At 40.7% G+C, this 25523-nt stretch overlaps 1 protein-coding gene and 1 non-coding gene across 15 annotated transcripts in view; one reads left to right on the top strand and one right to left on the bottom strand.

Annotated features, from left to right (window-relative positions):
* Positions 1-25523, top strand: part of STAU1 (staufen double-stranded RNA binding protein 1) — an 88127-nt gene that overhangs the window by 21796 nt on the left and 40808 nt on the right. For 3 of the 14 annotated variants that reach the window (XM_036121008.2, XM_036121007.2, XM_036121002.2), the window contains exons 1-2: positions 12049-12316; positions 21890-21960. The gene's annotated coding sequence lies outside the window, so the exon portion shown is untranslated. Of the gene's footprint in view, positions 1-6993; positions 7083-12047; positions 12317-12550; positions 12570-13444; positions 13572-21889; positions 21961-25523 lie in introns of those variants that run through there. The other 11 variants (XM_036121017.2, XM_036121009.2, XM_036121013.2 and 8 more) reach the window with 8 other exon arrangements.
* Positions 24358-24535, bottom strand: LOC118553840 (U4atac minor spliceosomal RNA). Its single transcript, XR_004926234.1, has one exon. It is a non-coding gene; the product is annotated as a U4atac minor spliceosomal RNA (small nuclear RNA).

Below are 25523 nucleotides of genomic sequence, written 5' to 3'. Positions count from 1 at the left end.
TAATGCTCTCCAAACATTTTCTTTGATCTTGGGAAATTTCAACAGTCCTTTCATGCTCTTGAATGGGTAGGGACCAAAAGTAACAAAACCAGTTTTTATTTTTTTAATTTAATAGACTTCATTTTTTGGGCAGTTTTAGGTTCACAGCAAAATTAGAATAGAGTAGAAGTACAGAGAATTCTCATATACCCCTACCCCCACACATGCACTGCCTACTCCACTATCAACATCCTCCACCAGTGGGTACATTTGTCACAGCCCATGAACCTACATGGACACATCATTATCACCCAAAGTCCTTAGTTTACATTAGGGCTCACTTTTGGTGTTGTACATTCTGTGAATTTGGACAAAGGTATAATGACATCTATCCACCATTATAGTATCATGTAGAGTTTCATTGCCCTAAGAGTCCTCTGTGCTCTGCTTATTCATCCCTCCACCTAAACCCCTGGGGGCCACTGATCTTTAATTGTCTCCATAGTTTTGCTTTTTCTAGAATGTCATACAGCTGGAATCACACAGTATGTAGCCTCTTCAGATTGGCTTTTTTCACTTAGTAATGTGCATTTTAGTTTCCTCCATGTGTTTTCATGGCTTGATAGCTCATTTCTTTTTAGTGCTGAATAATATTTCATTGCCTGGATGTAGTACAGTTTATTTATCCATTCACCTACTAAAGGATATCTTGGTTGCTTCCAGGTTTTGGCAATTATGAATAAAGCTGCTATAACCAGCTTTTAGTCACCTCTTTTACAAGTCCCGCCTAGGCAGACTTACTTTGGAATGGGGAAGCATCTGCTGAAAGTGAGACTGAAATAGTTCCCTATCTACATCTTGTGACAAAAGAAAATGAAACATCAAGGCAACTTATAACTTTGGGGGGGGGGGAAGTTACAGAAGAAGTGAAATGTAATCATACTTTACATGGCTTAGTGGTGAATACTACTTATATAGGCTTAATAATATAAATATTAAATATTGCTTGCAGCAATAATTATGATAGATATTGGAACAACTGAGAAGGGGAAATTATTGTGTTGGAGTGGGTGGGAACAGGACTAAGAGAACTAATTCTCATCTTCCGTGGTAGACAGTCAACAGATCTAAATGGAAGAATCAAGAAATATCGGTATAGGCATGTCCTTTAGAATATGAAGGAAGAGGAGTGCCTGGCTGGCTTAGTCAGAAGAACATACGACTCTTGATCTTGGGGTTGTGAGTACAAGCCCCATGTTGGGTGTAGAGATTACTAAAAAATAATAAATAAACTATTAAAAAAAAAGAAATATAGGGGCACCTGGGTGGCTCAGTCAATTAAGCATCTGCCTTCGGCTCGCGTCATGGTCTCAGGGTCCCAGGATCAAGCCCCACTTTGGGCTCTCTGCTCAGTGGGGAGTCTGTTTCTCCTTCTCACTCTCCCTCTGTGCTTTCCCTCTCTCTCTCTCTCAAATGGATAAGGGTACATCTTAAAAAAAAAGAGAAATATAAAGGAAGATACCTGAAGAAAAGAGTTGAAAGTGAGTGGATGGGGGTGTTGTTTTTCATGATAAGCTTCTTAAAACTATTTGTCTCTTTTAAACTATGGGTGCATATTACTTTAAGAAACTTAATTTTTTAAAAAGGTTTATTTATTTACTTTAGAGAGAGAGAGAAAGTGAGAGAGAGCAGGGGGAGGGGCAGAGGAAGAGGGGACAGAGAATCTCAAGCAGACTCCCCACTGAGCATGGAGCCCTGCCATGGGGCTCAATCCCATGACCCTGAGATCATGACTTGAGCCAAAACCAAGAGTCGGATGCTTGACTGACTGTACCACCCAGGTGCCCCAAGAAACTTAATTTTTAAAACTACATAATAAAACATAGACATTATCTAGAGGGCAGATAATACTTGAATATAACAAGAGCACTTTTGCTCTTATTGAGAAATAATTTGCATGAAGCCAAAAGCTATTTTGTATGACCGAAAAGCTTTCTAATTCCAGGGAAAATGACTCCCTGTAGCCTTCGGCCTCCAGTAGGATATGAAAACATACCCTCATATTTCCAAATAACCTTGAGATAAGCAATGGATTCTCCTATAGGATCAATTTAAACTTACATCATGAGGATTTTGTTTTTCCAACTGACTTACCTGGTATTAAATTTGAGAGATAACCAGGTCAGCTGAGCCAATAGGAGCTACCTTGTTGACCTAGAACTAACTCATGATCACTACTTCTCATTTCACCCTGGAGCCCGTAGCATCCCTGTACAAAATCCTATCAAGATTTTTTAGGACAGTCAGTAAGAGAAAAAGACCAGGCAGAGATATGTTCTTTATGTAACCTCCATGAAGGCAGGGGCCTGTCTGTTTTGTTCATCTCAGTATTCTCAGTGCGTGGCACATAATTAATGCATAGTAGATATCTAAGTATGTATTGAATAAATAAATTGAATGACTGTTACTCCCCATTTTCCTGAGGTCTGTGAGCATTAGAATAAAGTTATCATAAATTATACCTATAGTTCATAGATATATATTAAAAAAATCAATAGGTAAGATAGCTCTTAGAAAAGGGTACGTCAATGGGTATTTTGGGAAACAGTCAATTACGAATATAGGAAATGTAAAATCTACAAGTTGCATGAGGAGATACGCAAGAATGCTGAGAGCGGTGGTGCCTACAACAGCAAGACATACCACCAACCTAAATGTCCGTCAACAGAAGACTGGGTAAGTACAAGGGGATACACCCATGTGATGGTGTACAGAAGTGAAAATGAACAAACTAAAGCTACATATGTAAATATAGATGAACTACCCAAAAATGTAACGTTGAGGGGCAAAAAGTAAGGCACAGAAGAATTCAAATAGTATGATACCATTTATATAAAATTTTAAGGGTCACCTGGGTGGCTCAGATGGTTAAGCGTCTGCCTTTGGCTCGGGTCATCATCTCCAGGTCCTGGGATCGAGCCCCGCATCGGGCTCCCTGCTCAGTGGGGAGTCTGCTTCTCCCTCTCCCTCTGCCTCTCCCCTCTGCTCATGCTCTCTCTCTCTCTCTCAAATGAATAAATAAAACCTTAAAGAAATAAAATAAAAAGCAATATTGCTTTAGGAAAACTTCATTTGCAATATAAGTATAAAAATTCGTGGAAATAATAAACACCACATATTAAATGAATGAATGAATGAACGCATGAATGAATATGCTTTTTAAAAACCAGCAGCACTCAGGGCACCCGGCTGGCTCAGTTGGAAGATCATATGACTCTTTTTTTTTTTTTTTAAGATTTTATTTACTTATTTGAAAGAGAGAGAGTGAGTGAGAGAGAGAGCATGAGCATGGGGAGGGGAAGAAGCAGACTCCCCTGCTGAGCAGGAAGCCCAATGTGGGACTCAATCCCAGGACCCTGGGATTATGACCTGAGCCAAAGCAGTCGCCTAACCAGCTGAGCCACCCAGGCGCCCAGCATGTGACTCTTGATCTCAGGGTTGTGAGTTTGAGCTCCACATTGGGTGCAGAGATTATTTAAATAAATTAAAGACTTAATAAAACAATAAATAAAAACTACCATTCCTCAAGTGAAGATGTTTTCTTTGAAATATAAAGCACTTTATTTTTGTTACTTTTTTAAAAAAAGATTTTGTATTTTTAAGTAATCTCTAGGGCCAATGTGGGGCTCAAACTTACAACTCTGAGATCAAGAGTGGCATGCCGTACTGACTAAGCCAGCCAGGAAGGTGCCCCTATTTTTGAATAGGTGATTATGTATTATGCACATTCAAAAGAAAACTGAAAGGTATTTCAGCAAAAAAGTCTTTTCCCCACCTTATCCCCAGCTACTCAATCCTTCTCTTCAAAGGCAAATACTGTTATTACATTTTTATGCTTCATTTCAGACCCCTGGAATCCAGAGGTGGTCTATTCATTAACAAACACATGTTTTCTGTACCTGCCACAAATTTTCTGACTCTTTTTTCTTGATGAGTCTGGATAGAGGTTGATTTTTTTTTTTTTCTTCGGAAGAATGAGCTTCTGTTTTCATGGATTTTCTCTATTATTACTGCTTTCTATTTTATTGATATCTGCTCATATCTTTATTGTTTCTGTAATTCCCCTTGCTTAGGATTTAATTTCTTTTTCTAGTTTAAGGAAGAGACTTAGATTACTACTGATTTGAGACTTTTTTTTTTTTTTTTTTGCTTTTCCAATACAAACATTTTAATACTACAAATTTCCCTCTAAAGATTGCCTTAACTGCATCCCCAAGTTTTTGGTATGTTGTAATTTCATTTTCATTCAGTTCACAGTGCTTTATATTTCTCATTCCTGTGAGAAACACACTTATCAACTAGAGGACAGTGTTTATGTGCAGTTCTTTTTGCCTTTAGCTTTACAATTTCCAGTCAAAGCACTTTAACAAAGTTAATTAGGGTCAGCTCTTTTTTTTCCCATCCCCGCCAGTGAGATTCATTTGTCACGGTCTTTAACTCCATCTTGGGAACCTTGGACATCTTTACTGATTTTTAAACATTTGCATACAGTAGGGTTTACTCTGTAAGGGCTTGGGAAAATGCAGTCATGTGTCCACCACAGCGGTAACATAAAGAACAGTTCAATCACCTAAATACCTAAACACTAGATGTAGGATTTTAGTCAGCTACCTCCCCCACCCCAACACTGATTTGTTTTCTGTCCCTATAATCTTGCCTTTTTCAGAATGTCATAAAATGGAAGCAAACAATTTGTAGCCTTTTGGGTTTCATTTTTTTCACCCATAATGATGCAATTAAGATTCATCTATGTTGTTTCATGAACATATCTATGCTCGTTGCAGAGGAGGGTCCCATTGCATGGATGGACCACTGTTTGTTTACCTATTCGCCTATTGAAAGACATCTTGGTTGTTTCCAGGTTTGGCTGTTATGAAGAAAGCTACTATAAACATTAGTGCAAGGGCTTCATGTGAACATAAGTTGCTGGGTTGTATGGCAAGTGCATGTTTAACTTTATAAGAACTTGCCAAGTACCTTCCCAAGTGGTGTACTGTTTTGCATTCCTATCCGCAATGAATAAGCATTCCTGTTGCTCTTCATTCTTCTATTTGGTGTTGTTGGTTTATTTTTATTATTTTTTAGCTATTCTAATAGGTGTGTAATGATATCTCTTCGTGAGTGTATGTAGTGTGTTTTATTTGCATTTCCCTAATGACATCTTTTCACATGTTTAGTTGACACCCATATATCCCTGTAACTTCTGTGGTGAAGTGTCTATTCAATTCTTCTGCCCATTTTTCCCTTGGGGTTTTTTTTTTTTTTTTTAAGATTTTATTTATTTGACAGAGAGAGACACAGTGAGAGAGGGAACACAAGCGGGGGGAGTGGGAGACGGAGAAGCAGGCTTCCCGCGGAGCAGGGGGCCCAATGTGGGGCTCGATCCCAGGACCCCGGGATCATGACCTGAGCCGAAGGCAGACACTTAACAGCTGAGCCACCCAGGTGCCCCTCCCTTGGGTTTTTTGTTTTCTGATTGTTGAGTCTTTAGGGTTCTTTGTGTATTCTGGATACAAATCCTTTATCAGATATGTGATTTGCAAATACTTTATCCAAGTCTGTAGCTTGTTTCTCATTCTCTTTGCAGTGTTTCTCCTCGTTCTTTTTTTTTTTAACCATTGATTATTATTCCATTGTAAGAATTTGTCATAATTTATTTAGCCAGTCTTAGGTCGATGGACATTGATGTTATTTCCAAACTTTTGCTATTACAAACTGTATTTCCATTAATATCCTTGAATTCATGGTGTTCATCCTTCTTTCCTTCCTTCCTCCCTTCCTTCCTTCCCTCCCTCCCTCCCTCCCTCCCTCCTTCCTTCCTTCCTTCGTTTAAGAGAGGGAGAGAGTTGCAGGGGGCAGAGGGAGAGGGAGAGAGAGAATCTTAAGCAGGCTCCATGCCCAGCAAAGAGCCCGATGAGGGGCTTCATCTCACAACTGTGACATGAGCTGAAAATCAAGGGTCAGTGCTTAACTGACTGAGCCACCCAGGCACCCCTCATGGTGTTCTTTCTTTCTTTTTTAAGATTTTATTTATTTATTTGACAGAGAGAGACACAGCAAGAGAGGGAACACAAGCAGGGGGAGCAGGAGAGGGAGAAGCAGGCTTCCCAAGGAGCAGGGAGCCCGATGTGGGGCTCGATCCCAGGACCCTGGGACCATGACCTGAGCTGAAGGCAGACACTTAACGACTGAGCCACCCAGGCGCCCCTCATGGTGTTATTTCTAAGAACAACTTGTTTTTCCTTTCCCATGAACTGTCTGTTGCTATCTTTTACCCATTTTTCTATTGGGTTTTATTCTTTTTGTAATTCATAGGACATGTTCTAATTCTTTACATGTTATAAAATTTGTCTTTCTGGGGCGCATGGCTGGCTCCATCAGAGGAGCCTGTGACTCTTGATCTCGGGGTCATGAGTTTGAGCCCCGCATTGAGTGTAGAGATTACTTAAATAAAATAAACTTTAAAAATAAAATAAAGCTTGCCTTTCTGTGCTTCAGATGCAATTTTTTTCCAGTTTGTCATTTGTTTCTTTACATCCCATGATTATATTTTATTTTCATGAAATCAAATATAACAATCTTTTCCTTTAAGTCTTCTGAATTTTGTGTTATAATCAAAAGGGTCTTCTCCACTTCTCCCAGAAACTCTTTTGGTACTTTTATGGTTTCCCTCTTTCCATTTAAATCCTTGATCCATTTGGCATTTTTCCAGGTGTAAGATATGAAGTATGGATTTAACTCTTTTTTCCCCACAGATGTTTTGTAGTTGTCCCAAATTATTTATTGCATGAAATCTCTTATCTTCACCAATTTGAAATACCACCTTTATTGAATAATAAATGCCTACCTGTGTTTGTGTCTATTTGGGAATTTCTCTTCTGCTGATTTGTTGAACTAATTAGACACTAATACCTAACAGGTTTTGTTTTTGTTTTTGTTTTGTTTTGTTTTAAGGTAAACTCTACACTCATTGTCGGGCTTACACTCATGACCCAGAGATCAAGAGTCGCATGCTCTACTGAGTGAGCCAGCCAGGAGCCCAGGTAACAGTTTTAACTAGTACGACATGATAATATGTTTATTACTTGGGCAGGCACTTTCAGAAATGTTTTCTTGTGGGGCGCCTGGGTGGCTCAGTCGTTAAGCGTCTGCCTTCGGCTCGGGTCATGAACCCAGGGTCCTGGGATCGAGCCCTGCATCGGGCTCCCTGCTCTGCGGGAAGCCTGCTTCTCTCTCTCCCACTCCCCCGCTTGTGTTCCCTCTCTCGCTGTGTCTCTCTCTGTCAAATAAATAAATAAAATCTTTAAAAAAAAAAAAGAAATGTTTTCTTGTTAGTTTTTCCACAAGAAGACTTGGCTCATCTAGTTCCAAAATAAAGTCTTGCTTTTTTTTTTTAATTAGGATCTCCATAGGGGCACCTGGGTGGCTTAGTCAGTTAAGCGTCTGCCTTCAGCTCAGGTCATGATCCCAGGGTCCTGTGACTGAGCCCCACGTCAGGCTCCCTGCTTAGCAGGGAGCCTACTTTTCCCTCTTCCTCTGTAGCTCCCCCTGCTTGTGCTAGCACCCTCTCTCTCTCTGTCAAATAAATAAATAAAATCTTAAAAAAAAGGATCTCAATATCTCTGATATCTTAATGATGCAGAGTCTTGCTAGTCAAGAACATAGCTTATATTTCTATTCAAGTCTTTTTCTGCATCCTTCTGTAGAATTTAAATCTTCTCTTCGTATAGATTGTGCATCATTATTGTAAAATTTATTCCTAGGAATTTTCTTTTTTTACTGATTTGTAAATGATGTCTTTTTTTGACAAAAAGATGTCAAGATGTCATCATGATGTCATGATGTCAAGATGTAATGATGTCATTCCATCTTCTAAGATATAATGCTCTCCCTCTAAGATGCTGAAATAGCCCCAGGGGAGCAGTCTACCTCAAATAATCCTGAGAATTACTGGAGTAGCAAGTAGTTCTCAACTGTGTTTGCCCTTGCAACATATACTATGAGTGATTTTGACATACACCAATCAAACTTACAGGTGTTCCTTGTTTTTTTAGGGACTCTAGCACAAATGAGAGGCTGTGGTTCTTCAGTAGCTGATGGAAATGTATGTGTACAGGCACTGTCTTAGGGGCCAGGGACACCATGATGATCAAGACAGCCTGAGTCCCTGCTCTCATGGAAGTTGATCACATAGTCCTAGCCAAACAGAGCAAACTCAGCAGAAAATCAAATAATTATAAGGGTGCAAAGTTCTGCTAAGGGGCCATGAGAGGGTAGCAGAGGTCATTCATCAGGTGTTAACATCCACTAACATCCACACCTGAGGCTTCAATTAACTCTCAAATGCTACCCACTCACACATTACGTTTCAAGTTCTGACTCTCCTCTGAGCTCCAGACCTGCCATTTGCACTTCCTAACAGGAGGTGGAGTCTAATCCCCCTCCCTTTGGATCTGGACAGGCTTACGTCTCATTTGTAGCCAGGACACTATAGCAAATGTGACTCTATATGATGTCCGAGGCTAGGTCACATAAGGCAAATGCAACTCTGCCTTGCTCTCTGGGACACTCACTCTTGAAGCCCTCAGCCACCGTGTAAACAGTCTGACAGCCCTGAGGTTGCCATGCTGTGAGGAAGCCCATACTAGCCCATGCAGAGGCCCCGTGGACAGTCTCTGAGGCTCCATGAAGAGGGAAAGGCCCAGCCAGCCCCCAGGTGTCCTATCACCCAGTGGTCCAGTTCTACATTAGAAACCCAAGTTAGAAGAGTCTAGCCAAACTCTTTCCGAATTCCTGATCCGCGGATCTATGAGAGATGATAATAGGATTACTGTTCTTTTAAGCCACTCCATTTGGAAGTGATTTGTTTTGTAGCAATAGTAACTAGCATCTGGGCCACGTGGTTTTGTACATTTTTTCCTCCTACTTGGAACCCTTTCTGCACCCCTTTTGCCTAGTTACCCTGTACATATTCTTCAGATCTTTGCTGAAGCACCGTCCCTAAACCTTGAAACCTGGGTTCATAGTGCCCTCATAATATCATGTACCTTTCTTTCCTGTACTCATCACCATTGCATTTGGAGATTCTCTGACCAGGGTCTGTCTTCCTGACAAGTCTTCAGCTCCACAGAAAAGCATGCAGTTACATAGTAGGCCAGGCGTGGCAAACTTAAATGTCAACAAGAACAGGAAAATAACAAACAGAGAGACATGGGTAGGGTGGGGACTGCAGTGACATGAAAAGTATGTGCCCACCTATAGGGTGTAGCTGCCACTCTGCGGGCTCAGTGCAGCCAAATCTGCCTCATTTATAAAGAGCTGATACTAATCCAGATGATTATTACTATTATTTTTTAAAGATTTTATTTATTTGAGAGAGAATGCGCGTGCGCACGTTCACACAGACAGGGGGAGGGGCAGAGGGAGCAGCAGACTCCCCATTGAGCAGGGAGCCCGCAGTGGGCCTGGATCCCATAACCCTGAGATCATGACCTGAGCCGAAGGTAGACGCTTAACCAACTGAGCCACCCAGGTGCCCCCAAACCCAGGTTATTATGTAAGTGTTAGAATGATAGCAACTAATTAAAACTAAAAACACAGATGAAAGAAAAAGGAAGAAAAACAACAACAAGCTGAAGATTTAATACTCCTTAGGGTTTTTTTTGGGGGGGAGGTTGTTTTTGTTTTTCCCTCGGGTCAGCACAGATCAAGCACGGGGCTACAGATTGGTCAGACAATACGTATGACCCCTTCAGGTTCAGGTGGTCCCCAGCCACCTGACCACAGGGCTGTTCTCAACACTCCTTGTTTTTTGAGAATGACTCTGAACTCGCTTTGTGTAATCAAGGAATTGTATTTAACTGAGGCAGAGGTTAGCTGTGGGGCTGACTGGGTTCAGGAGTGGGTCACTTAGATTTGTTTTCTCTCTTTGTGTTGTGAGTTAAATTCTCTTCTAAGGGCCTGCAGACTTCTTGACTCTTGCCAAATAATAAAGGAATTATTTATTTTTCTTAGAGATGAAGGTGGAAATAAGAAACTGTAACCATTAAGTAAATTACACTAAATTCTGTGTTCCTTCCTAGAATGTAAATTATATACATTTATAATAAGGAATGGGAACATGCAAATCAATAAAAACCCTGTGAGAAGTTGATTTTTATCTAAAAAAAATTATACTTCATGTCATCTATGTATCTATTAAAAAATGGAAAAAGAGGTATCAAGCCATGAAAAAACATGGAGGAAACTTCGCATATTACTAACTGGAAGAAGCCAATCTGAAAAGGCTACAGACTGCATGACTCCAACTATATGACATTTCTGGAAAAGGCAAAATATGGAGTTGGTGAAAAGATCAGTGATTGCTAGGGGTGAGGGGAGGAAGGGGGAGGCAGTACCCTAAGAACATGTGACCCCTGGAATGACACATGATTGGTCACTAGCAAGAGCAGATCGCAGCTTAGGCTGCTCACAGCAGCACGCTTAGAACTTCACAACTCTAAAGAGAGTCCTATCACTCTTCAGGTGGGGAATATGAGACAGGGTATCAAGCTCTACTGATTCTCATGTCCACTGGGTAAGACAGGAAATTGTTCTTATTTAACTAAGGGGGAAACTGAGGCCCAGCTGTATCAGGATCCAAATCGTGGAATAAAATCCAAAATTGGGATTAGGAAAAAAAAAAAATAGAGGGATCGCCCCTTCAATATATGGAAGGAGGGAAATAAGTGGAGACTGGAAGTCATCTGCCCGTCACTTGGGTCCCCACAGGTGATAGTAAAATGGGTCAGAACATCCCCTTCTACCTTTACACCTCTGAAGAGATTGATTGTGTGGGGACCTCAGCTTTGAGTTTAGAGAAACCCCTCTGTGTCCACTCCTTTACCCAGTGAGCTATGGGGTCGACTGCTTAGAAGTTAGAGAAAACAATTCTCCTTTAGCAGAGGGCTGGACAATATCTGACTGTTGCTTACCACTGTCTTGGACTGGCACTAACTGGACAGTGAAAGTCCTTTGACTGTTCTTGATGTCCCGAAATTCAATCTCATTGCATTTTACAAGAAGCAGAGTAAGGGGGCCTGGTCTAGAGAAAAGTGTCCTCTGGGCCAGGGGCAAGGTCCCAAAGCCATGTTTGGAGAGGCCCCTTCAGCCACAGGACCTCATATCATGAACTTATGCAAATTAAACTGCATTGCCTTGGCAAGAAAGATTGAGCAATAGCTAGACTGAAAGATACTGAGAAAGATAGGCAGAGAGAAAATAAACCATTTTTAAATAGTGGGGAAGTAGTCCCAGAGTGAGCAGGAAAGAGGACGCCTGGGCATCTGCAGCTCTTCCCCTCACTGTTTCCTGGACCTCTCACAATGCGCACATTATTCTTTGCTGAGTGTGATTCTGGAAGTCCAAAATTCCCCACCATTAACCCCAACCCCCCTAAAACCCCTTTAGTTTATCCAGAGCTGGGTGAAAGAAATAGCAATCTGGCATTTCTCGCCCTCTGACTATAAAAATAACTGGTTTTATTTATTATGTGCTTCCCCCACTAGAACGTAAGCTCTCTGAGGGCAGGGATTTTTGCCTCTCTGTTCACTTCTATATTCTCAACTCTTGGAGCAGTACTTTGCACACAGCAGGCGTTTAATAAACATTTACGTAAGGAGAAACTAAGGGAAGGAGCGAAAGAAGGAACGGAGGCGGAAAAGGAAAGACAGAGAGAAAAACGGGAAGAACGACGGGAGGGGGGCGGAGTTAAGAAGGTCGGCCCAGCCTTGTTGCGGGTCCCCGGGTAGCCCTCAACTCCCAGCAGAACTACAACTCCCAGCAGGCCCCGGGGGCCCGGGTGGGCCGCCGCGACCAGGCCCGACCAGGCTCCAGCCCACCAGGCTCCCGGAGTGCCTTGCGAGAGCAGGCGCCGTCGCAGCGCCCGCCGGGACTTGTGGTTCGGACCGCGGGTGGGGGTGGGGCCGGGCATGGAGGCGGGCGGGGGCCGGGGGCGGGCGCAGGCCCCTCCCCCGTCACTTCCTGCGGGGCTGCGGGCGCCGGAGCGGCTCTTCAGCGTTTGCGCCGGCGGCCGCCGCGTCTGGCTTGGCTCCCCCTTCCTCTGACCCCCCCCCCGGCCCGGCGGCGCCCGCCTCCTCCGCGGCCACTCCGCCTCTTCCCTCCGCCGTTCCCTTCCTCCTCTCCCTTCTTCCTTCCTCCTTCCCCTCCTCGCCTCCCCCGGCGCCACCGCCGCCGCCCAGGACTGCCGGCCGGGGGACGAGCTCGGGGCAGCAGCCAGGTGAGGCGGCCGGGCCGGGCCGGGCCGGGCCTGGCGGGGCCCGCGCGGGCGCCGCGGCCGCGGGGAGGGGGGCGGCGGGTGGGGCCTAGGCCTCGGCGGGCCCGCGCGCCTGGCCTTCTTCCCCGGGCCTCTGTCCCGCCCGCGGGGCCTTCCCGGAGGAGGCGGGTCCTCCCGCGCCCCCCGCCTCGGGGCGCCCCGCGGCCTGGACCCCAGGCGCTCCAGCTCGTCCACCCCTTGCTGGGGCAAGAAACAGGTGCCACGCCGCCTTTCCTAATTCCTCCTCGTGCGTGGGGATGCCGAAGTTATTCCTGGGGCGGGGGATGGGGTGGGGGTCCCCGCTTCAAGTCCCTGAGATCCGGAGCGTCTAAATCTCCGCAGCTGGATCTGGAGCGTAGTGGTTACGAGCACAGCCCAGGTGTCCAGCACGGGTACAAACCCCAGCGCTACTCCCTTAAGCAAGTCACTTAAACTCTTTGTGTCTTGGTTGGAAAAAGGGGCTAATGCGGTTCCTGCCTCTTCAGGCTGTTAGGGTTCCGTGAAATGGGGCGTGTGAAGCGCTTATCAGAGTGCCAGACCCACAGCGTGTCCCAATAAACCATCTGCATAATTTATTAGCGTGATATTAAGGTATAACTTAATGGGTAAAGTGGGATACAAGTTGACCTACCTACCCGTTTGGGTTTTCTTTGAGGCAGAAATATTTAGCGTGCCCACCGCCAGCGCCCGGGCTTTTGTTTTGGGTTGTTAACATCTGAAAGGGGCGTACGTTTAATTGGGACACTCTGTAAGTAGGCAGACTGTAAAAGATGCTGTTACTTCCATCTCCTCCGCTGAGCCAGCTACAAGATTTTCACCAGCTCCCTCAGTATGAGCAACCTGTCCTTTTTTTTTTTCCTGCCATCATCCGGCTTCTTGTTGTCATTTCATTTCTGGGAAAGTTGCTGGCAGAAGCTTTCCTTGAGTTCAGCAAACCTTTCTGGAGCACTTGCTCTGTGTCAGGCTCTGGAGGGGGCGGTGTAGGAAGCAGGCAAAAAATATGTCTGTCCTTTCTTGCGCTACATTTCTAACTTCTAACTTTTTTTCACTGCAGCTTTGCTTTTATTCCCTCCGTCCCTGTTGGCCGACTTTCCTTTTAAGCCCTTGCCCCACCTCCGTGTTGCAGTATTGCTTATGTGGAAGTTTTCTCCTGTTCCGGCGAAGATGTGTGCTTCAGTCTGTTCTGCCTCTGTTCTCTGGCTGTGGGGACGTTTTTAAGGTCACTCTTCCCTTCTGCTTGTAGCTTTAATTGTTTAGAGGGTGGGGGAAAGAGAGTTAATCCGGGTTTTTGATTGATCTTGGCCTTTCAGGAATCGGTGTGCTTACCAAATATAAATTACATTGCTGCTTGTTGAAGTAAAAACTAAAAATACAGTTGGATTGTAGAGGGAGCAGTTTCGGTCCTCCTGGTGACAGGTGGGATTTTTAAAACAGCAACTTTATTTAAAGATACTGAGTTTCTTTTAATTCTTTACCTAGTTGTATATGTGTACCTTTCCTTAAGGAAATGCAACTCATGGAGGTTCAAATTTACAAAAAAGTAGTGCGTGTGTGTTTGCTCACCTGAATGATCCTCCTATATTGTAGAGTTGTTTTAGGTAATAAATGTCTTTACTGAATTTAAAGCTGTTTTGATTTACACCTGTCTCTTGATTACATGTGATATAAAGTGGCCTGTTGACATTTTCCTGTAATTTTCTGACAGAGCCTCACCGTCATTTCTAGTTTAAAATCTTTGGTTGGATGACTCTTCAGAACACCTAAGAAATAGCTGTACAACACGCATGTCTTCTGCCACATCGAAAATTGTAGTGTTGGGGAAATGATGTTTTAATATTGCAGTCGATAACCTTTTTAAAAAACTCTTTATTATGGAAAACATGAAAAATTGGATAACTGTAGAGAACCCCCATGTATTGGTCACTTAGCTTTGACAATAATTAACTTGTAGCCAAGGTCATCTTGTTTCATGAAGTACCTCCTCCCCCAAACTGGGTTATTTTGAAACAAATCCTAAACATCATATAATTTTACAAGATCATCTCAGACTGTTAATCTGTCACGAAATTTACTTTTAGTGGAATCATAGTTCTCATTTTGTTTATTGGTCTTCTCATCTCTGTTTACACACGATTACTATACAGCAGAAAAAAAATGAGTGGCCAGATTAGCTGTTGGTTCAGTGCTTATTCCATTCAGTCATGTCCAAAATATTGCCTTGCTTTTTTGTGTACAAAAGCAACAGTTCTTGAGCTGTTAGTGGTTATAATTGAAAAGGAATCAGAGGGGCGCCTGGGTGGCTCAGTTGTTAAGCATCTGCCTTCGGCTCAGGTCATGATCCCGGGGTCCTGGGATCGAGCCCCGCATCGGGCTCCTTGCTCTGCAGGAAGCCTGCTTCTCCCTCTCCCACTCCCCCTGCTTGTGTTCCTTCTCTCGCTGTGTCTCTCTCTGTCAAATAAATAAATAAAATCTTTAAAAAAAAAAAAAAAAAAAAGAAAAGGAATCAGAAATACAGATATCCCTAAGCCTGTTTTGGTGGAGACCTACTTGTTAAACCACTTACAATGGAGAATAACTTTGTGTCAAAATTAAACTACAGTTTATAATTCATAATGAAACTTTCAAAGTTTCTTTACAGTAGTTGTGTAAATATGCTGCTGTCACATTAGGTTAAGAATTAAGCAAAGGGTATTTGATTTCAAAACTTTGTTGTAGAATTATTTTTAGTAAGTATGAATGAATTTCAGAGCCTAGATGCTCATGTTTTTCTTTCTTGTCTGAAAAGAGATTTCTCCTAGAATTGAAGTTGACAGGAATATTACATTTGTCATTGTTACTTAATTTTCAAATTTCTGGTCATGGGCTGTTCACAGCTTTTCGACAATTGTAATTTACTTTTAGATAATTGTAATTTCAATTATGTAGGTTTACTTTGCGCTTGATCAGGTGTAGTGAAAACGTATGTTATGTTTTACTTACTACAGTCTGGGAGATGGAGAGGGATGTGCATACCTCTTAAAATTAGAAAAAAAAATCTGGTATCTAAGAAAGGGCACAAAATGTGCTTTATTTTAAAAAATGCTTAGTGCTTCCCAGGAGGCTTAAAGTCAAACTTTTTTAAGTATTTGGAATTGTTACCATAAATACAGTTTGTTCAGACTAAATTGCTCTCTTTTAAGATTCAGCCAGAAAACCCATGTATATACAGATTATTTTAAGTTTAGAAAGGAGTATGACTCATAGAACTTTTCCCCCTCATTTCTGAAGTCTTATCCATTAAAATTACTCTGAGTGTAATCGTTCAACGTTGGCCTATACTGTGCTGCTTCATCCAGTCTCCCCTCAGTAAGACAATGAAGATATTTAATATAGGAGGCACAGAGTGGCTCTCAGCTTGCAGGGCAACTTTCTCTCTTGCCCTTTTACTGGATGGAGTGAAAGTGAAATTCACCAGCATAAAAATGAAACTTTCATGAAAAAGGCATCTTTTAGTTGGATGTCAGTAAGTCAATTCCAGGGACCTTGTTTTTATGAGCCTCCACACTGGATCGTCTTACTCACTGTCATATTTAGTGGCACAGAATTGCTCAGGTTGGGGAAATGTAAGTTCTTCCCCCTTTTAAATGAGAGCTTTCAGAAATGTTGAGAGAATTTTATGACAAATTTTGTTTCACACTAGACCTTTTGCTTCACACTAAACCTAAACAGGTTGTTTTAAATTGTAAACTTTTGGTGACAGAGACCTTTGTAGCTAACATGCTTCTAGTATAATTTTCTATATGAGCTTTTCCTTAAATAAAACCTCATTAAAATCAAGATTTAGCATTTATGCCGTTCCAAAAAGTGTAATTTATGAGTTAGAGGGCGCCTGGGTGGCTCAGTCGTTAAGCGTCTGCCTTCGGCTCAGGTCATGATCCCAGGGTCCTGGGATCAAGCCCCGCATCGGGCTCCCTGCTCTGCGGGAAGCCTGCTTCTCCCTCTCCCACTACCCCTGCTTGTGTTCCTGCTCTCGCTGTGTCTCTGTCAAATAAATAAATAAAATCTTTAAAAAAAAAAATTATGAGTTAGAGATTGAATGAGAAGACATGTTATTTGCTATCCTTATTTTTCCCCGACATTTTATTATGAAAATTTTCAAACATATAACAAAGTTTAAAGAAATTTACTGTATGCTTCTGTATCTACCACCTGCTCTCTGCCATTGGCATTTGGCTCTACTTGTTTTATCAGGTCTGTTCCATTTGTCTGTCTCTTTGAATTCGTTAGTCCATTTTATTTTTCAGTACATTTCAAAATAAATTGCAGCATCAGCACACTAAATACTTGAGCATGCATAGCCACCACAGTGAATTTTAAATTGAGGCAGCTCTGTAAGGTGTTTCTAGACCTTTAAAAGCCAAGGGCTTTGTTGATTTTTTTGTTTCCAGTTTTGCTTTGACTCCAGAACTTTTTGCTTTTTTGAAGAAATGTTGAATGAATTTTTGCGATAAGGTGTGCTTATGTGTAAATCAAGTATTACAAAGCTTGAATAATGTTGGCCAAATCCTTTGTTCTCACCTACTAAGGAGATAATAGGATTACAAATATATAGCTATGTTGATCTTAACAAATACTCCTAGATGGATGGTTTGGAGATCTGTTTTGTGACAGTTTAATGCTCTGAACTAGAAAACCTTACCAAAGAAAATTATTTATTATTTAAAAAATGGTAAAATGAGGAAATTACTACAAAGAGCTTAATTTTTTTTTAATACGTACATTCCCAAAGTAGTGAATAAGGTTGATATAAAAGTGATTTATGTCACCAGGTAAGAGGAGGTAGAAACAAATTCTCTGCAAACTTAATTTTATATTTTCTGGAATTACACATGTTCATTTATTTGTTAAAGGAGTATATTCAGGGGGCTCCTTCAGAGTATATTTACTGAAAGCAAAAGTAGGAAAATCTGTCCAAGAAAGTATTTGCTTTCGATTAAAAATTAGTCTTCTAAATATTAAATTTGTAGCCCATCTGCTTTTGTTTAATCTGGAATCTAATTTGGGGGAGAAGTGTGATGACTTTGTGAGTTTATAACAGTAATGAAACAAACCAGGCTATTTTATTATATGATACAGAGGTCATAATTGTTCTAGAAGATTTTTGTTAGTCTACCAGACTACAAAATCTTAAAAAAAAATTTAAGTGCCCTGGGGTCTTTGCCTAAATGGAAAGGATTGTTCATTAGATTATCTCTATATTTGATGTAGCTTTAGAACTGGTTGCCCAGTGAGTGGGTTGATTTTAGTCAGCATGTTCTCTGTTCCCATTTAAAATGTTTTTTACAAGTGATGTGTAGCTATAAGTTTATATTTATAGATGTTTATGTGGCTGAGGACAGGATTAGTAAATTTGCTGGATAATAATACTTGCTACTATTTATTGAGCTCTTAACCATGTGCTAGGTAGGTTAGGATTACAGGGTGAGGGTTACTTAATGCAGGAAAGGAATCTGAAGGGTCAGATTGAATTTATCTAATGATGTAAAAGCTGCTGTTCAGCGAGCTCTTCCTTGGTGCTAAGAGTTGAAGTAGACACTTTATTTTGTATTTCTGATACTGGAAAACGTCTTTGCAGATGTCTGTTCACAGTGGCTGTGGATACTGAGACCTGTCTGGGAGGCCAGGTAACTGGAGTGGGGTTCTGAGCTTTCTATTGAACCAACTTCATCTCTAATTATGCTCGGGTGCTTTTTGTTTAGGGCGATTTTTTCTGTGTGTCACTATAGCTAGAATGATTTTTTGGTCACTAGAACTTCAGACCAATTTGAAAAAAGTCTGTTTCAGTAATACTCAGTTTTTAAAATGAACTCGATTCATCATTCCCTTGAAATAGACTTACCGTGTACTTTTGTTTGTTGTGATAGATTGCTACAGCCACATTAAAACTTGTAGGTTGATTCAAAGGCTTGTGGGGGGCGGGAACTACTTAGAATTAAATCGGGAGGAGGATATTTCATTAACCTGTGTGTTGTAGGAGGCTGTCCCCTAAATTATTGCTATGATCCTTCATGAAGTTAATTAAAAATGATTTATGAACTATAGACAAGGTTGTTGCTAAGAAAATTAGTTTCTTTAGAATTATAATATTCTACTTTATTGGATACGCATTAACTAAACTTCCAATTAACTTTATAGGGCTCTCTGGTTGTGGCCCTCTTTGCCTCCCAGCCATGTCTAACATCCGTTTCCTTGCTGATGGTATTGGAAATATTTCATGTAACTTTCTGTTTGGTATTAAACTGCCTCCTGAACAGTTTCTTTTTTACTTTCTTTGAATCAGTGATCTCCTGAATAGGAAGCCTCTTTGGTTCTCCACCCAGGTAGTAGTCCTCTCTTAATGGCTAGTTTTAAGAGGCTAGATCAGTGAAATTAAACCTGCCCATTGGATTTGGGGTTTTCATGAGACGGTGTGTGAGTTTCCATTCTGTGTTTTAACCTCAGCCTAGGTGACCATGTAGTCTGTAATGACGTACGTGTGTCTCATTAATCATGAAAAGGTGTCGGAAATGTGTCTTTTCTGGGGATGAAGTGAGCACATGCTGCTTCTTAAATTGTCTATATTGGCTCCCCTCAGGCACGAGCTTTTTGATCTAACTAGATCTTGTCTGATTCTCTCACAGTTTTGCTTTTTGAAGTCCATGCTTTCTATAGATTAAAATTAACTGAGGCATGAATTTTCTACTCTTGCAGATTCCACCCTGATACAAACAGGGCCATTGTCTGCTGATGCCATTGTGATTTTGTACAAAATGCTAGGCAGTCCTTTCCTCTGTCAGAAAGAAGATAATTTATATGTAATGATAAGTCTGATTATGCCTGGAGGCTTATGTTCTTTGTTGCACAATTTAACCAACCTGCTCATTGAAACTCTATGACCCTTCACCTAGATGACAGTCAAATAGAGTTAGGTAAATAAATTCCCTTTTTGTTTGTAGTGTAGTGAACCTTTACAGTCTGGAACATTTAGAGTATGACTACTGCTGGGTACTGATTTCCCTGTTAACAGAATTTACCTATTTAAGCACCAAACATAAAAAAAGAATAAAGTAATTTTTTTTAATAAAGTTCTTTCTAATTTTGCTGTTTTTTCTTTCTTAAATAGCGTGTTTCGTACATGACTTATGTCATTTTATAAAATCAGTTACAGTATACCCTAAGAAAGTGACGTTTAACAACTAACTTGGGTATGGAATATCATACTTTACAAGCATTTCACCTGTATTACCAGCTAATCCATCCAAGCAGTACAGTTACTTTATTAATCCTATGAAATTGGTGGTAGTGACCCCATTTAATATAGTAAAAGGTTGAAGCCTCTTAACATATCAAATGAAGCATTTATTATTCAGCTCAGCACCAGAGTTGGACCCAAATTCAGATCTCCAGCCAAGACTTTCCTCCACCATAACCAAACAGCCCCCTGTGCTAGCTGGTTTGCCCTTATCCTAAATCAGCATTTTGCAGCCAAGGGGTCTTTTTCTTCTTACTTGTCTTCTTTAGTTATGAGGTGATGTGTATTATAAATGATTTGTTACTGTGAGTTAAAATGCCACTGTGAATTATTTACTAAATTTGTGTTAGGTTCAAGGTTATTCTTGTACAATTGCACAAGGACAGGGACTGTATCTTATTTATGCACTGCCTTCTCCCCAGTGTCTAAAATACTGCCCGCAAGTAGTAGGTGTTCAATAATTTTTTGTTAAGTGAATAAAGCAATGAATGTAATTCATTCTTTTGCATTCTAGTATGTTTTCTTGAGTGGGAAAGTAAGGGAGTTGGGCTTAACCCCCAGTCTGTCTTCTCTGGCACTGCTTGGAGAAAGTAAGTGCTATATAGCTAGACTAGTAATAATCATGAGGGTTTTGGATTATCATTTGAAAATGGTTGGGGGATTTCAAAAGCTGCGTTTGGTCACGGGAGTGTGAATGTGTATATGAGTGTCAGCTATCCTTGTTTTGTGTGAAAATGTCTAAAATCCAGATGGTTACAAGCTGCTGTATTTCTCCCCCCTCCTCCTCTTTCCTTTGCTGTAAAGTTGTTGTGGTTGTTTCTTACTGTTGTCATTGACTCTAGCAGCTCCTTTTTTCCATTTTATTTATTTATTTTTTTATGTATTTTTTTTTTATTCTAATTTTTTACATTTCTGGGTTGGGCTAAAAAAACGTAGATACCCAAAACTACCGTAATTGTTGAGCACAGATGGACTTGAATTGAGGGAAGCCCCCCCGGAGTAGAAGGCATGAGCTCTCCTAGGCAGTCTTAGAAATGTCTTTGGGCTGCTCAGAGGCCTTTTCCGGTTTCCATTCATGCTAGTCTTGTGAGATTATGGAGAAACAGGCCTCTAGATTGGAAAGTTTGTTAGTAGTATAACATACTATTTACGAAAAGGACTTGAGTTGTTTAAAATACCGTAAAACAAATTAGACTTTATTGTTTTATTTCTGAAATTGTTTGGACAGTGAACAGCTACTTTTATCTTCTGTTAAGTCACAGTAGCAGTGAGAAATTGAAATGAGTGAAATTATGTTGTAAAAATGCAAAAGGCATCTCAAGGTAAGGAATCGTCTTTGTTACTGACTACAGTTGACCTGTGAACAATGCGGGTTTGAACTGCATGTGTCCATTTATATGCGGATTTCTTTTATAAATGCAGTACAGTATTATATATGTATTTTCTCTTTATGACTATGTTAATATTTTCTTTTCTCTAGCTTTATTGGAAGAATACAGTATATAATACATATAACATAAAATATGTGTTAATCAACTGTTTATGTTATCGGTGAGGCTTCCGGTTACCAGCTAGGCTATAAGTGATGAAGTCTTTGGGGAGTGAAAAGTTACACGTGGATTTTCGACTGTGTGGGGTGGGGGGGTCGGCACCCCTAACCCTCGCGTTGTTCAAGGATCACCTGTACTACCCTTTAAAAAGGAAGATACCTCTAGATAAATCAGATCTGAGAGTTTGAGAATTAAACTCTTATGTCGCCTGAAATCCAGTTCTAAAGAATGATTATGGTTTGGATTTACTAGAGGTAATGTGCTTTTTGTATTTTGCAATTTAATATAAGAATGTTTATGTGCAACTTGTGTTTTTGTAAATTTTCCCATGCAGTTGTATTTGCATGACCAAGCATATGGTAAGGACATTTAGAAATAAAATATTTAGCCGGTAGTTAAAAGGGGGAAAAACCCCATAAGTTTAAAAACCACACTTGTGTGATCAGACAGTATATGATGCCCAGTTTCTTTCTTTAAAATTAGTTTCGAAGTACTCCTCTCTCTCTTATGGTCATGTCTCCACAAAGTACTCTGCCCAGCTCCCAGGCAGTTGTGGCTTTTGTGGATTCTACAGTGTGCTGCTTCAGGCCATGACATCATGTTTTCAGAAACTTTCCTCCTTGTAAATTTTAGGTTTCCCCAAAACTTGAGCAATATATATCTTCATTGTCAGAAATGGTCTAGTCTAGTAAATTATTATTGTTTCTTATTTTCTAGGAGTTTCCTAATCACATAACCTCTCAGAACTGAACCAAAACAGCATTATTCCCGGAGCACCTCTTTTTAAGGTACACATAATTTGGCTCTATAATTTCAGGCCTGTTCATAAACTGTAATATTTTTGAATTCTTGAATGGCTTGTGTGGAAAATGACTTTTGCTTCTGTCTGTAAGGTTAGAGAAAAAGAAGAAATTGTATGCAGTCTGAATTTCTTTTTACTCTTGAGATTTAATTAGAAAGTAAATGCAGGGAAGATTGTTGGCAAGAATGTAAAACCCTTTAGCCAGCACTGCCGTGTACTTTAAATGTCGAGACGTGAAAATTGGCCACTGAAGTTGTCATTAGACATAACTCGGCTGGTAAGTATCTTGCTCATAGCAGGTTTTGTAGATTGCCTTTGATTTCTCAGATTGTTTATGTAAAACTTGATTTTCAAACTTGTGGAAATAATCCAACATTGTTTTCTGTCATGAGATAGGGTTATGAATCAAGTTCCATTTACTGCTGGCTGCTTGTGATCATCTAGACCAAAAGTTTTGTAAGAGTTGAGGATTTTACAGTTTTATATCAAGGCACTGCAAAATGCACTACATCTGTCAATGCTGCCTTGTATTTTAGCAGTTTCCCTCTGAGAGCTGAAAGCACAGCATCATAACATCACTGAGGTAGTGATTAGTGGACGAGTCAAACCCAGCTTTCTTTGGGAATAAGGAAATTGAAGCATAAGGAGATCAGAGAAGTTGTACCAGGCTCAATGAATGGATTTACACTGGGTTTATTTAATGCTTTTGTTTTCCAAGGACTAAACTGTTACCATCCCATGCCTTAGGATTTCTTCATTATTTTCGCCCTCCGATTGCTAAAGCTGAGGCTTTGCCGAATATCCTGTTACAGGGTGTTCTGGGGAAACTGAGGCATCGGGCAGTGGATTGCCAAGAATTGGATGGATAATTGCTGTCTTATTTGGGAGTGGAACTGAAAGCCACAACTCAGAAGTTTGATCTGATTTAACATTGTTGGTTGCTACTTAGCAGCAAGGCTGGTTTCTTAGAAACTGGGTCTTGGCTCTAGTCTTTTTTGCATGAAGATGATGGTAAATGCCGTCGTGTTTCTAGGTAGATGGCACATAGTTACAGAGTACAATTTCCCTTTTCTGAAAGGAAAAGCCAGTTAACTGTTATGTTGAACTAAGCCCCTTCTTACTTAAGAATAGGTTACACAGTGCTACTCTGAAAAATCTCCAGCAAATCATGAATAGTCACTCATTTTGGTTGGTTTAAGACATTTCTCCATGTTCTTATAAGTCTAGATTTTAAAAACACTTCCATGTTTGCAAAAAATTATATGTGTTTGACTTTAGTTATTTGTAAGAGTTGCTCCTAGGGAATGGAAGAGGGAAGCTTGATAAGGTTGCAAAGCTAGAAAAGAAAGTAAGGTTTGCAGCTCGTTAGGCTGCAGAGGTAAAGTTTTTTTCACTTTAGTGTACAGTTTGGTATGATGGTCTTTCCAGGATGAACAATTAATAATGAATTCTCTTTTAAGAAGTGTTTCTTTAAATGGACCACCCAGTGGTTACATTTGTGTGGAAAGAAAATCCTCCATTGCCCACTTGGCACTGAGCCAAGTGTGAGACAGGGGCCACATTCAGTCACTTGGATGCAAAGATCTTGAACAGCCTGGGTTGTTTCCAGGCATTATTTTTGGCTGATTTTATTGTCTTACAAGTGATTATGCCTCCTCAGGGCTACTTGTCCTGTCTTTCTTTTGAGCACCAAGTACATAGTGGTCTTTTTGTTTTGTTTTTCCCTCTGTCTTAAGTAGTTTGGTCATATTTCTTTTAACCTTTTATTGGGTAATTTGATATTTGGGCCTGCTATTGGATATTATTTGCTTGACATTGCCGTTGTTATTTGGAAATGGTTATGTAGGAGTATAGTGATTGCCATGTTTCTGTATTTGCGGCTGCCCTGCCTACGAGTGTTTAGATAATGTTTGGAGTCAATGAAGTGCTGTTCTGGGGACCAGAGCCACGATAGTGGGTGCTGGTAGGGGGTGAAGGTAGGGAGGTGTGGTGGTGGTTGTGGGGGTGGGGTGAGTTTATTTGTAGAAAACATAAAACCACATTGCAACCAGAAAGATGTGTCCAGAAAGGATCTTAGAAATAACTGTTGAATGTAAAGGAATGGTCTGGGCATTTTAGGTGTATTTCAAGGCTATTGTAGGAAAAGTGGTTTATTCCTTAGCTTTTTTATTGTTGTGGACAAAGTTTCTCTGAGAGTGGAGCCTCTCAAAACCTAGAGAACTAATAGATTTACAGTTGGTTGCTTAAAGATCTCTTTTTGTGTCTTTGAGGAAAAGTTTAACAAATAGATTTTTTCTAGCACTTGAGAATGTACAATATGCCATATAAGGTTTCACATGTAGTAGATGCTTAATAAATTTTTGTTGAATGTTGAATGAATATACTGTCCTGAAATTGCTGTTCATACAGCTGATGCTTTATCCTGGCAAGGAACTGGAGTGCTCTTGTGTCTGTGTACCCATACTACATAAGATTTGATGGAGGACTTTGTTCAGGCGTTAGCAGTACTGCCCTCACTAGGCGTTCATTGGACAGTAGCGCAACCCCAAGAAAAGGATGGTGAAGGGAGAGATTTTTGGTAAAATGTTTGTGGCTATCTAAGCTTGTTCAGAATTGTGGTGATTTCTTTTCTCCTTTTTTTCTTTTTCTCTTTTTCTTTCTAACATCTTGTTTGGAAACATCACTTATTGCAAAGGGGAATGATGTGTTGAACACAAAAGTATACCTTCATTATAAGTCATATATTAATCTAGTTACAAATTGGATATTAAAATGTTTTTCCATAATTGCCGAAGTAGTTGTTTCATATTACAATGATTTAACAATCTGTTAGTTGAAAGTGAATATAAAACTAAGCACTCTTGCAGATAGTTCTGTAAACTATTTCTAGAAGAATCTGCCTTTTTGTTTCTTAAACAAATCACTCAGATGGTACACTCAGTATGGCCTAGTCTTGGTAGATCACTGCTGAATGAGGAATTTGCATTTGTGTCTCCTCACTTTTTTTTTCTTTTCTGGAGAGAGAGAGAGACAGCGCGCGCGCGAGAAGGGGGAGAGGAAGAGAGAGTATCCCAAGCAGGCTCCACGCCCAGCGCGGAGCTCACCTGGGGTTTGATCTCACGACCCTGAGATCACGACCTGAGCTAAAATCAAGAGTTGGACACTCATTCGACCGAGCCACCCAGACACCTCTGTACCTGATCAATTTTTAACACATTATGTATAATTTTTAAAAATGCTTAGGGGCGCTGGGTGGTTAAGTGTCTGACTCGATCTCATCTCAGGTCTTGATCTCAGGGTCATGAGTTTGAGCCCCTCATTGGGCTCCATGCTGGGCATGGAAAATATCTTAAAAACAATGCTTTTGTGGAATTCATGTGCCCATATTCCCCTTCCCACAACCCATTAAAAAGTATGTGACACTTGTGAAATGGAAGCTGCCATCCAAGGTGAGACTGTTTTTATGAGAAGATTTTTGTGTCCTCAAGCCAAATTTGGGACTTGGAATTAGGAGTCTTTAAAAAAAAAAAAAGGTATTCGTAACTCTAT

The sequence above is a fragment of the Halichoerus grypus genome, chromosome 10, assembly GCF_964656455.1.
Source record: "Halichoerus grypus chromosome 10, mHalGry1.hap1.1, whole genome shotgun sequence".
Lineage (NCBI taxonomy): Eukaryota > Metazoa > Chordata > Mammalia > Carnivora > Phocidae > Halichoerus > Halichoerus grypus.
Note: the sequence above shows the minus strand (reverse complement) of the source record. Positions and strands in the feature narration are given on the sequence as shown.